The sequence below is a fragment of the Sapajus apella genome, unplaced genomic scaffold, assembly GCF_009761245.1.
Source record: "Sapajus apella isolate SASKATOON/1434 unplaced genomic scaffold, GSC_monkey_1.0 scaffold10, whole genome shotgun sequence".
NCBI lineage: Eukaryota > Metazoa > Chordata > Mammalia > Primates > Cebidae > Sapajus > Sapajus apella.
In genome coordinates, this window is record NW_022436950.1 from 5,487,370 (window position 1) to 5,499,877 (window position 12,508).

The window sequence follows — 12,508 nt, forward strand, 5'->3', positions numbered from 1 at the left end:
TAATACATCTGCAAAGGCCCTGTTTCCAAATACGGTCACGTTCACAGGTACTAGGGTTTAAGACTTCAATACATCTGTATAGGAGACAACATTGGACCCCCTGCAGGCACCTCTATTCTGCAAGTGCACAAGGTGTTCCTGCTCCTGCCTGCGGCCAGCTCCTCTCTCCACTTCTCAGGAAATTCCTTCCTGCCATTTTCCCTGCCTATTGGATTATTCTCATTAAAAAGACATAGGATGCTATATCTCCTATCTTAAAAAGCAGATATAAAACTTTTATTTTATTTTAATTTTTTCAGAGACAGGGTCTTGCTCTGTTGCCCAGGCTGGAGTGCAGCGGTGTATCTTGGCTCACTGCAACCTCCACCTTCCAGTTCAAGCAATTCTCCTGCCTCAGCCTCCTGAATAGCTGGGATTACAGGCATGTGCCACCACACCTGGCTAATTTTTGTATTGTTGTAGAGATGAGGTTTCACCATGTTGGCCAGGCTGGTCTTGAACTTCTGACCTCAGGTGATTTGCCTGCCTTGGCCTCCCAAAGTGCTGGGATTACAGGTATGAGGTACAGCGCATGGCCAGAAGATATAAAATTTCTAAATCTTACATTCCTCCCTCAGGTTCTGTCCCAGTTCTCTGCTCACGTTTATTCTCTAACTCCTCAAAAGTGTTGTCTGTTTTCTTACTTTGCATTCTCCCCTTGATCCACACAAGCTCACCACTTCACTGAAACCATCTTGGAAAGGCGTAAGTGTTTCGTAGAAAACAGAAGACTGCATGTCTCAGCTTGCCTGTCACGATCTCGGCTTATGGTCTGTGGCTCTGGTTTAATTAATTGTGATTCCTTTCTCCCTCAAAATGATCCCCATTTGTATGATGACTTTTATAGCTATCCTACTGTCGGCTCTCACATTACCAAACAAAATTGCCATTTTTAGGCCTTCTCTTACTTGACCTCTCACCAGAATGTGACCCAATAGATAGATGACCTCCTCCTCCTCCTCCTTGAAATACTCGTCTCACTTGCCTGTTTAACACCATGTCTCTGCATCTGCTGCTATGTAGCAAAGGATGTGGTTGCTATGGTGATGAGATGGTGAAATTGGGAGAGGATTTTGGTGTTTATAAGCTACATCAGTCAGAATTCTTGGTTAGAAGCAAATAAACGGACCCTGGCTATTTTTAAACAAAAATTACAATTCTTAGGAGGCTATAGGTGTTTATGGAATCAACTGAAGTCCACAGATCCTGGCTTGGGAAAGTAGGAAAAAACAAAAGGAGCACTGTGTGGTTCAGGAATAAGTGGGAAGGAAGAAAGGGGAGGCAGCAACTGTAAACTATTCCTCTGAGAATCTTAAGGAGGAGGAGCTAGGCATGGCAGCTGGTGCCTGTATTCCAGCTACTTGGGAGGGTGAGGTGAAAGTATCACTTGAACACAAGAGTTCAAGGCCTCAGTGAGCTATGATTGTGCCACTGCACTCCAGCCTGGGTGACAGAATGAGACTCTTCAAGACAGAAGAAAGAAGAAAGAAGAAGAAGAAGAAGGGAGGAAGAGGAAGAAAGAAGGAGAAGAAGAAGTGGAGGAAGTAGAAGTTAGGGAATGGTAGCTATGGTAAAGTAGGATCAAAGAATGGTTTTCCTTTTAAGAAGGAGTGAAGCATGAACACACTTATTTGCAGAGAGGCACAAAACAGTATTGAAAGGAAGAGTTTTTCTTATCACAATGGAATTTAAACTAGAAATTAATAACAAATTATCTGGAAAAAACTGAAATATCTGATATTAAACAAGAAGCATTTAAATAACCATGGCCAAAAAGGAAAATACAAAAGGAAATTGTACAGGGAATATACAGGGAATCATAGAAATATTTTGAATTAAATGAAAATGAATGCACAACATATCAAATTTTGTGGGATACAGCTAAAGCAGTGCTTAGAGGAAAATTAATAGCACTAAAGTGCTTATAGTTGAAAAGAAGAAAGGTCTCAAACCAATCATCTATGTTTTTGCTTTAAGAAATTTTAGAAATTAACAGAAAATGAATTATAAAACAAAAGGATGAAAAGAGTTGGTAAAGAACAGAAATAATAAAATTGAAAACAGAAATTATAGAGAAAAATCAATGAAACCAAATAGTGATTCTTCATGAAAGTCAAGGTAAGAAACAGATGTGTTTGTGTGCATAAGTGGCAAAGGTAGGGGATGGATCTGTGACAAACTGATGAAGAAATATCTGGTTTATATATATGTGTGTGTGTGTGTGAAATAGTAGGTGGTATAATCCAAGAAGTGCATGAAGTGCTGGAACTAGTGAGGAGTGAAGCACTGTGTTAGTGTGTTTCCTGGGGAAATGGGATGAGTAACTATTGGTTTCTGACTGCTACTATGATAAACTATAAGAAATTTAGCAGCTTTCTTAACACAAATGTATTCTGGAGATGAGAAGTCCAAAATGGGTCTTACTTGGCTAAAATCAAGGTGTCGGCAGGGCTGTGTTCCTTCTGAGAACATTCCTTTAGAAGAAAGGTAAGGTGTCAGAAAATCTGTTTTCTAGGGGAGGATCTGTTTTCTAACCTTTTCCAGCTTCCAGAGGCCACTCACATTTGTTGGCTCATGGCTCCAGCCTTCATCTTCTAAATCAGTAGTGTAGCATCTCCCAGTGTCTCTGTCTCTGACCCGTGCTTCCGCCATTGCCTCTCCTTCTCCTGCCTCCCTCTTAGAAGAGCCCTTGCAATTACACCAGTCTATGGAATAACTCAGGATAATCTTCCAATCTCCAGGTTTTAAATTTTGTCACAGCTGCAAAATATCTTTTGCCATGTAAGATACTATCCTCACAGATTTCAAGGATTAGGATGTGGACATCTTTGGAGGGATAGTATTCTACCAACACTGTAGCTAGCCAAGAATAAGTAAAAGAATTGAACAAAGCACCCAGGTGTAGCAGAGGCCGAAGACCATGAACTTACTGTGGCTCAAATCTGTGATTAAGGACTTCTAGGAATTGGAATACAGGGACTAAGTTGGCAGACTGTAGGTCTAGGCCAGGGTGTGGAAATTTTCTTTGAGTATAGCAGGACAGGGATACAGGGAGTAAGGGTTTTGATAAAAGTGTAACTTATTTGCTAAATTGAGGGATTAAAGCTGGCTAAGCAGGTAAGGGAGAATGCTTACAGAGGGGAGGACATAAAAGTATTAAATAATGGTAAAATGCATAATCCAAAATTTCAGATATGAGGCAATGTGACAAATGGTTGCTAACAACTTGAGAGAAAAATTCTTAATATAGAGGATCCTTTCTTCTTTCATTCCAGCACGTGTTAATTCATTAGCTAGATTCAAGGCAGAATTTTCTTATTTTTTTCTTATTTTTCTTTATTGTTTTTAAGACAGAGTCTCACTCTGTCATCCAGGCTGGAGTGTAGTGGTGTGATCTCAGCTCACTGCAAGCTCTGCCTCCCAGGTTCAAGCGATTCTCCTTCCTCAGTCTCCCAAGTAGCTGGGATTATAGGTGTTCACCACCATGCCTGGCTAATTTTTTGTATTTTTAGTATAACAGGGTTTCACCATGTTGCCCAGGCTGGTTTCGAGCTCCTGACCTCAAGTGATCCACTCACTTGGCCTCCCAAAGTGCTGGGATTACAGGCATGAGTCACTACGCCCAGCCTCAAGGTGGAGTTTTCTGGCACTTTATCTTTCTTCTAAAGGAATGCATTTCGTCTACTCTTGATACTGGTCAGAGGTCTCAAAATAAAAAAGAAGTCTGTCTTACAATGCAGTAATTTATTGCAGCGTTTCGTTGCATCTAATTGTTTTCATCTATCAGATATGATCTTGTCACTTGAACATCTTAAGAAAGACACTATTTGCCAAAGCTCAAACAAGTCTATTTGTTCTGTATGCTGTGAGTAATAATTTAATCCAAAAAGGGAGACATGTTTATTAATGGGCTACAGCATATTTTTTCACAGCCAAAGCAGAGGACATGGTGACTGATAGCCTTGAAGGCAGAGTTTTTCTGCCTAAGGAGTGAAGTGGTGCCGAGACAGGGTGGAAGGAGAGAGAAAAAAATGAATAAGATTTATTATAAGGGGAAAATAACGAAGAACTCTACAGAGTGATTCCCTGCAATTTACGTAAGAAGTAGAGACTTCTGCTCCTTTTCCTCCTCCTCCTCCTTCTCTTCCCCTCTTTCTTTCCCCTTCACCTTCTCCCTCCTCCTCCTCTCGTTTTATTTTGTTTTTGAGATGGAGTCTCACTCTGTTGCCCAGCCTGGAGAGCAGTGGTACTCTCTTGGTTTACTGCAATCTCCACTTCCAGAGTTCAAGCGATTTTTTGCCTCAGCCTCTCAAGCAGCTGGGACTACAGGTGTGCACCACCACACCTGGCTAATTTTTTATATTTTTGGTAGAGTTGGTGGTTCACCATGTTGGCCAAGCTGGTCTCGAACTCCTGACATTAAGTGATCCACCCGCTAAGGCCTCCTAAAGTGCTGGGATTACAGACATGAGCCACCACGCCCAGGCTTCTTTCATTTTAGAGGCAGCAGAGTGGAGCCTGTTTTGGGACATGCTGAACTCGGATCATTCTGTCCCTGTTTCCTTATTGTACCTTATAGTACCTACCTTCTAGCTTTATTATGAAGCCTACTGAGTTAATATTTGTAAATCACTTAGAACAGTATCTGGAAATATGTGTTTGTTACATAAAAAAGACTTAGCTCACAATGAGATTCACTGAGAAAACTGCAAACTGAGAAACCGCATTGGCTCAGGATGAAGAGTGACTTACGGACACTTCTAAACTGTACCTGGAAGACACTGATCAGTGGCCTACATTTCAGTCACATATGCGAGACTGTTTTCTCCACCTTGTCTGTGATAGTACATTTGTTTCTCCTCTATTTGTCTTCAGATTACATTACAAAGTTGGCCAGTTTAAACAACAATCTGTGTTGCTGACCATCCTCTACTCTGGAGGCAAACAGCAAGGCTGGTTAGGTTATGAACGTCTTTGCACAGCCTGCAATCCAGATATTGCCAAAGCAGGATGAGAGGCATGGCAGCGCAGTCCCAGCAGAGCAGCAGGTGGGCACGATGTCACAAAGACATGGCAGCCCCAACACAAATCCTAACACTACCATCACCCTGGCAGAGAGTGGGCATGTGCCATGTAGTGGCACATCCATGACTATTGTGTGACTTTTTTTTTTTTTTTTTTGGGACAGAATTTTACTCTTGTTGCCCAGGCTGGAGTGCAATGGCACAATCTAGGCTCACTGCAACCTCTACCTCTTGGGTTCAAGCAATTCTCCTGCCTCAGCCTCCTGAGTAGCTGGGATCACAGGCATGTGCCACCATGCCCAGCTAATTCTGTATTTTAAGTAGAGACAGGATTTCTCCATGTTGGTCAGCCTGCTCTTGAACTCCTGAACTCAGGTGATCTGCCCACTTCAGCCTCCCAAAGTGCTGGGATTATAGGCATGAGCCACTGTGCCCAGCCTTATGTGACTATTGAATTGTGTGTCAAAAAAGAGGCCACAGTTGTTCACCAGCCACAGCTTTCAAAACAGGGCTCTGCTGGCAGGTGAGGCCAATGTCACTTGTCCTTAGAACTATCCAGACAGTAATCCAGTGGCCCTAGACATTTAAGGTGACCTCAGAGCTGGGTCCCCCTCCCTACCACTTATCTTTAGGTTACCCGAGCAAGTTATTCAACCTTTCTGAATCTCAGTTCTCAATAGCTCAATTAATGCCCCTATGGAAGGGTTAGTGTGAAACTTCAATGAAGGAACGCACATAGCTTCACTGAGCACAGTGCTTTGTGCACAGTGGATGATCAGAAAATGTTCATTTTCTTTCCTGCTTCCATTTCTGCTCCTTGGCTGCTTGCATTTGAAGCAGGAATAAAACCTTGCTATTTCCCTGGAGAGTTCAGGAAGTGTCGTATTACAGAGACAAGGCTGAGCCACTTCTTTTCTGAAAGGTCACTAACTATACGAAATTAGTCCCCGTGATGAGAAAACTTGCCTCTCGTGTCCAGAAAGTCATGTGAGGGGACAAGCAATCTGGCAGATCGTAGGAGCTTCAGTGCAGTGGAAGTGATGTTGGTGCCGCAGGGACCTGGCTGGCGTCATTGACAGGCGTGACTGCAAGGTCAGGGGAGCTGCTTCTCCAAGACAGGCCAGGTGCATTTCCATAATTCCAGGCACGTTTGCAAATTTCCAGGAACTGCAAGCCACTGTGCTCCCTTGTCTCCCAAGGCCCTGGAGGATGGTTTGTTCTCTAGGGAGAAGCCCATTTGAGCTTTAGGTTTAGGGTGGGTGTGACGCAGTCTCAGCACCACTCAGCCCACCCACCTCCCCCAGCCAACAGTTCATGGAAAAAATTATCTTCCACAGTCCTTGGTGTCAAAAAGCCTGCTGCTCTAGAAAAGCCCAGCACCGCGCTCTGCTGTCCTGTAATGAACTGGAGAGCAGGAATATTGAGAAGGGGCTGGTGGGGAGCAGAGTCACGAGAAGGATAAGGACAATGCGGCCGGCATTAGATTCTCATATGGAAGGCACTACCTAGCTCCCTCCCATGTGCAATTGACAATAGGATTCAGTCTCCTATGAGAATCTAATACAGCTGCTGATCTGACAGGAGGTGGAGCTCAGGTGGGAATGCTCTCTAGCCTGCTGCTCACCTCCTGCTATGAGGCCCGGTTCCTAACAGGCCATGGGCCACTACTGGTCTGTGGCTCAGGGGTTGGGGACCCTGGTTCTAGAGAACAGTGTGCACATATGCAAGAGGAGAGAGGGGAAAGAAGTCACCTGCTACTTTCAGGAAGAGCTCAGTGGTATGCATGCCACTCTTCGGGTTGGCCTGGCCTGCTTGGTGGCAGCAGTTTTACCCTGTCGCCCTGCCAGTGCCCCGGTTAGCAGTGAAAACATCCAAGTGGGAAGGAGAAGCCATTAGAATAAATCACAAGGAACTCCTCAGTCCATCCCTCCAGCCCAATCCTGGGATCTCCAGTTCATTGACTAAATCCAGCTCCCTGCTGATGGCTGTGGGGGGGTGGGGGGGGTCGGGGGCTGGACCAGAGGAGGCATCAAGGATGCACTGAAATGGAACTGGCCCCGACCAACTGCATCAGTTCCAGTGCTTCTCTTATCCCTTACCTGGACCAGTTTCTCTTCCAGCTCTCCTTTGCTGAAGCCAAATACAGGAGTTTACCTAGCTCCTGTCCTGCCCCCACCCCTCTCTAAGCGACTCCTGTTTCTGAAACATGTCAGAGCTCTGCTCATCTCTGTCCCCCACTGTGCCCATATTGTCCAAGCCACCACCCCTTCCCACCTGGTTTACCGTGGTAACCACCTAAATAGACGTGGGTGCTCCGGTTCTGACTCATTGTGTTAGTTTGTCAGGCTGCCGAAAAGAAGTACCATAAACTGGGTGGACTGAAACACAGACAGTCATTGCCTCAGTGCTGGAGGCTGGAAGTTCAAGGTCAGGGTATCAGCAGGGCGGATTTCTTCTGCGGCTGTGAGGGAGAATCTGTTCCAGGCTCTGCTCCTGGCCTTGGGGTTTGCTGGCAATCTTTGGAGTGTTTAGGCTTGGAGGAGCATCACCCTGACTTCTGCCATTATCTTCACCTCATTTTCCCTCTACTTGTGTCTGTCTCTGTCCAAATTTCCCATTTTCATAAGAATACCAGTTGTACTGGAAGAGGGCTCACCTGAATATTATTATTCATAAATTATGAATAATAATATATTCGTTATTATATATAAAAGTATTATAACTTGGTCATCTCTGTAAACACCCTATTTCCAAACAAGGCCACATTCTTAAGTACTATGGGGGCTAGAACTTCAAGCTCTCTTTTTTTGGGGAGACACAATTCAACCCTAAAGCCATCTATGATTCATTCTCCCTACAGCAGGGAGCATTCTTTGAAAACGCAAACCAGAGTCCTATCTCAAATTCTCTAGTTGGTTCCCTTGCATTGGGTTGAAATTGAGCCCCTCACCCCTGGCTGGCATGTGGAAGGCCAACTTGTCTTGTCCCATCCACCTCCCTACCTTCCTCCTTTCCTACTTCGGCCTTTTGTCTGTTCCTAAGACACATGAAGCTCCTCCCCAACTTGAAGTTTTTGCAGTAGCCGTCTCTTCTTCCTAGGAAGCCCTGTCTCCTGTTTGGTCTGTGACTGGCTCCTTCCTATGGTTCAGATCTCAGCCTAAATGTCACCTCTGCAGGGGGCCACTTTGACCACCAGGTCAAAATCAGACATCTCATCCCCCTCTTATGCCACCCCATTGCAATGCTCTGAATGGCCCTTATCAGTGTCTTTTTATTCATTTTATTTCTGTCTTCAACTCAAACCCCTCTTAGAACATTAGCCCTGGGTAGGCATGGACTTGCCTGGTTCATTATTAAACCCCCCGGAGTAATAAGAGTGTCTGGCCCCTGTTACTCAGTAAATATAGGTCAAAAGAATGAATAAAGAGTGAGAACTGTCCCTGCTCTCTTTTAGACATGTTTTTGGCTAAGTTTGGATACTGGTAGGTACATTGTTCTGGCAAGATTTTGTAGGGCAGTGGTTTCTCAACCTCAACAAGATGGACATTGCAGCTGAATAATTCTTTGTTTAAGGGGTGTCCTGTGCATTATAGGATTTTTACCAACATCCCTGACCTTTAGCCACTAGATTCCAGAAACAACACCCCATTCCCAGGTTGGGACAACCCAGATTGCCTCTGGGTGTTCTCAAATGTCTCCTGTGGGGCCACATCCACCCCCAGGCCCCTGCCGCTCAGTCATCTCCACTGTGGGGCCAGCCACAGCTCTCCCAGGACAGCTGTAAGAACAGAGTTCTGAGAGGCTTTCAGTTACACCCATCTCCAAGTGCAACTCTCCTGGCTAAGAGGACGATGACCACCAGCAGGTAAGGCAGTGAAGCTGGTGGCCTGTCCCAGGAGAAAGAGCGCAGGCTGCGGGCCGGCAGACCTGATCTTGATCCCAGCTCCATCACGCACTAGCTGGGGAAAGTAGGCAAGCCACTTAGCTTATATTCAGAATGGACATGGGTGGGTTTGCTAGGTGGGGTTAGTAGGAGACAGTGGATGCAAACACAGGGCCCGGTGCAGGATCACGCGCTGTAGTAGCTGGGCTAAGGCAGCACTCACAACAGGGAGCTCTGGGCTCCTGGTGAGGATGGGGTGGAGGGTGCAGGGAGAGAGGGCACTTGGCAGCCCTCCACTGAGGCCTACACTTATATCGAATTAACATGCTTGGTCTAATTCTCTGGTCCTTTGACTCGCTAATCTTCTGGTTCCACAAAGCCTGACTGTGCTGAGCATCTGCAGCTGGTCAGGGCGTCAGGGAGGCTGTGGGAAGGTGGAGAGAGAGGCAGCGCAGCCGGCAGCTGGGGCCAGGAGCATCCCAGCACAGATCTCTTTTTATCAGTGCTGAACTCCCCCAACCAGTAAGTACCTCCTGCAAAGGGGTACAGGCCCTCCCTCCCCACTCCTGCACATTTTCCTTTTGTGACTTCATTCTCCTTCCCAGGCTCTTCTTGGCATGAGCTGAGGGGCAGAGGTTAGTGGGAGGAAAAGAGAGCAAAAGCTAAAACATAAGAAAGAGCATCTGATCCTCTTGAAAGAGCCTTTCAAACAGCTACATGGAGCATCCTCTGTGAGGCCTAAAATATTTATATCCAGCAAAGGATCTATGGGAAATGGCTTCCTGATTTGAGGACAACTGTTAAGAACAAGGGTTCTGGAAGGGTTTCAAAGCAGGAGAACAGAGGAAGCCACATATGAGCTTCTCTTAACTTAAAAAAAAGCCTACCTATTAATGAACTAAATTCTAAAAAGATAAGGAACACTATTGTGAATTCATTTTGTTTATTAGAGACAGCATCTCACTCTGTCAGGTTGGAGTGCAGTGGTGTGATCTCCGCTCAGTGCAGCTTTGACCTTGTAGGTTCAAGGAATCCTCTAGCCTCAGTCTCCCGAGTAGCAGATACTATAGGCACGCGTCACCACACCCACCTAATTTTTTTGCTTTTTGGTAGAGGTGAGGCCTTACTATATTTCCCAGACTCCTGGATGCAAGCGATCCTCCCACTGTGGCCTTGAGAAGTGCTGGGATTCCAGGCTTGAGCACAGCACCCAGAATTAATGTTAAGTTAGTTTAAAATGTATATATTACACCTACAGTATTTGTGGGGCAGGTGATGGAGGGTGGTGGGATTGGTTGGAGTGGAGACTGTCCTTGGCAGATGGTGTCCACTTCTAGGGCCAGCAATATGGGCAAGCCTCAACAGAGTGACACTTGCAGGTTGTATCAGAACCAAGGTACAAATAGGTCGAAGACCTCAGGAATAGAAACAGAACCCCACGGGAGCTATGGAGAGCCAGCAGGGCTGCAGCACCAGGTGCAGGGACCAGGGCCTCGGTGAGATCAGCACAGACCATCTTCTTAGGGGAGGAAGAGGGTGAATCGAGTCCCAATGCCCCAGCCTTCCAACTTGAAATTGCAGGAGACAGCAGCTGTTGCTCCCAGCACACACGCATTGGTCCTGGGAAAGGTGTGATGGGTCGGTGGGGGTTGTGGTCAACCGTGATTGCCACTGTGATGGCTGGGACGGACTCACAGGCCCCCTCTGTACCCTACTGTACCCACAGGGGTTGGGGTTATTTTAGGAAGAAAAGGGAGGGATAGAATCGTGTCTGGCAGCCACCGCCCCTCTGACTAACGCTCAAATGTGGGTCCAAGGCTCACTTCATTCAGAGAGGAATGAGTCAGCCAGACATTTGAATTGGCTTTGCGTAAACCTAAGAGGAACAAGAGGACTTTACTAATTTTCATAGATCTGAGTGTGTTGTCTTGCCTCAGATAGACCTGCACCTGGGGCCCCAGAGGCAAAGGTGGGTGTCACCCTCCCATGGTGGCTCCTGGGGCTTTTCTGGGAGCCCCATCTGAGGACTTCCAGGACCCCCATCTCATCCTTTCCCCTGATGTCCCAGGGCATGGCTTGAAGCAGGAAGTGGCAAGCTCCAGTGCCGGGCCAGGGTGACATTTGCTGCCGTGGTGACTTTATCACTACTGGACTTTTGACACTAAGAAGTTTGGAAAATGGGTACACCATCGTGGTGGGTTTATCGTGTCCTCCAAAAGATATGTCCAAGTCCAGACCCCAGTTCCTCAGAATGTGACCTTGTTTGGGGAGTTGCTACAAATGTAATTGGTTAAGATGAGGTCATCTGGGATTGGAGTGGGCCTACTCCAATGTGACAGGTGTCTTTATAAGAAGAGAAGATGCACAGATACACGGAGACCACACAAATACCCAGTGAAGACACAGACACACAGGGTAGAAGGCTGTGTGAAAACAGAGGCAGGGGTTGGAGTGATGCCACCATCAATCAAGGAATACCTGGAGTTACCAGGTGCCATTTCTTGCCCAAGAGCCTCCAAGCAAAGATTCTTCCCTGGGACCTTCAGATGGAGCGTGGCCATACCACACCTTGACTTTGGACTTCCCACCTCAAGAACTGTGAGAGAACCAATTTCTGTTGTTTTAGGTCACCCAGTTTTCAGTCCTTTGTCACAGTAGTCCTAGGACACGCATACACCATCTCAAGGGGTGGTCTGCTTACATTAGTTTTATGTGTGCACCCATGAGTTTTGTAATCCATCCAATCATATCTCTTCATTCTCATACAACAGGATCCCAAGTAACCTCAACGTTCATAATTGTGATTAGAAAAATAAGTAGACATCTGACACATTTCCTATTTCTCTGGGTTATAAAGTCTTATCTGCTCTTCACAGGATCCATGGGGAAAGTGGTGTGTGCACAGTTCACACTCATTCACCTCACTCTCCACCGTGTTAAGATTTCAACTGGGAATGGCATGGCCATTCCCAGTTCACACTGAGGCCCAGAAGATGGAATGGCTCCTGTAGTTTAGACCTAATCAAAGTGACTCTGGCTTCTGCCTCTGAAGACCCAATTAGCTTCAGCAAAGGGGCAGTTGTCTCCCGTGACCCCCACAGGGAGGAAAGCCCAGCAGGTGTTGGCTATGGTGGAACTTGGGCTTTGTCCTTCTTTCTAGTCAGTAGGCTGCTCTGAGTGCCACAGGGCGGGAGACCTGGCTGCTCACATCAGCCCATCTTTTTCCCTTGGGAGGAACTGACTGGCTTCCCTCGATTCCTAGTAGAAAATCCAGGGAAAAGATGGCTTGAATCATGGCGTGTAGGTTCTTAGACTTGGATCAGTTACCTGTGACCAGAGATCGGAGCCCCGTGATCAGCCAGATGGGCATTTTGTTCCTAGAGCACCACTGTGGCCAGGGAGTCAGGTTCTGTAGGAAGACGGCAGCTCCCAGTAGAACCACGTGACTGAAAGGAGTTTCCCAGAGGGACAGACAAATGGACAACACTTGCTAGGAGCAGAGCTGGAAGTGGTGGCTGATAGAGCCAAGGTCCTCCCCTCACCCAAGGGTGCATGTAGGTTT